The following is a 1,424-nucleotide window of genomic DNA, read 5'->3' as shown; positions in this document are numbered from 1 at the left end:
GCCAGGCTCTTGCCAGGAGCAAATTCAGTGAAGAGGCAAATGTCAGATGGGTGGGCTGATGAACAAATTGGAAGTGAAGACATGGAGGCAGCATGAGCTGACAGCGTTTGAAAAGCTTAGCGGAAAGAGGAATCAAGAGATGGGGGAAGTGGAGGGGATTGTGGGTTGAAAGAGGGCTGTTTTATCATTGTTTAAGATGGTAGCCAGTAAAGCAGGTTTAAATGCACGTGGGAAAGATCTAGTCAAGAGGGAACACATGACCTTGGGCAAGAGAACCCATCCCCCTGAGCCTGTACTTCCTAATCTAGGAGAGCAGAAGAATAAGTACCAGCTGTTCTACCTATTTCACAGGGTACAAATTAAATGATAGGTTTGAAAATGCTATAATTATTATTTTTAGAAATGATAGCAATTAAATAGGGTAGGAGTAGTGAGGAGATATTGCATATATATATATATATATATATATATATGTTACATAGATACAATTTGTCAAGTGTTCACTGTGTGCCAAGAAGTTTCATCTATCATCTAATTAATCTTCACAACAATTGAGGTTGATAGTAGTTTTCTTATTTTGTAGAAAGAAATAAGGAGGCTTGGAGAAAGTAAATAATTTGTCCACAGCCACCCAGGTAAAGAGTAGAGCTGAATCCAAACCCATCGCTGGCAGGGCTGTGATGGTATATAATTGGGGCCTCTCCATTATGAATAATTGAATTAAATCACATAATGTAAATTTACTATTAAAATAAATTTCATTTTAAAAGAAGAATATGGTTATAAGTGTTCTAAACAACAATAACAAAATGAACCAAGAAAAACTCATGGGCACGAGAACTAAAGAATTGAAGTGCTCATTGCCAAATGATGTCTATCTCTAATTTAACCAGGTACCATTAGGTTTCCTAAATGGACCACAGTTGAAGCCAAAATAAAGAACTCAAAACCATGCCTTTAACTTCAAAATAACCCTTTCTTCCATCCATGAAAACACTCCTGGTTGTCCCCTTATCTTCTCTTATAATAGAATCCCTGATTTTCAGTTGGTCATTAGCTGCCCAAAATAAGACTACATTTCCCAGTCTCCTTTGCAGGTGTGACCTTGTGGTTAAGTTCTGGGCAGTGGTTGATGAGTAGAAGTTAGGTGTGCAGCTTCAGGATCATGCCCTTCCAGGGAATAGGCATGCCCTCTACTATTCCCTTTTCCTTTCCACCTGGTGATGGAAATCTGAGCAGCCATCTTGCTCTGTAGGGTTGAGAATAGCTGAACAACATGAGAGATGAAGCCTGGGTCTCTACTGCCGTTAAGTCACCATGCTAGCCCTACAAATGGTCTGGATCTAGTTGAACTTTTACATGGGAGAGAAAGAAACAAATTGTTCAGATTATTGCATTTGGGACTTCTCTGTTACCATAGCTGA

Source organism: Hipposideros armiger, unplaced genomic scaffold (assembly GCF_001890085.2).
Source record: "Hipposideros armiger isolate ML-2016 unplaced genomic scaffold, ASM189008v1 scaffold_27, whole genome shotgun sequence".
Lineage (NCBI taxonomy): Eukaryota > Metazoa > Chordata > Mammalia > Chiroptera > Hipposideridae > Hipposideros > Hipposideros armiger.
Note: the sequence above shows the minus strand (reverse complement) of the source record.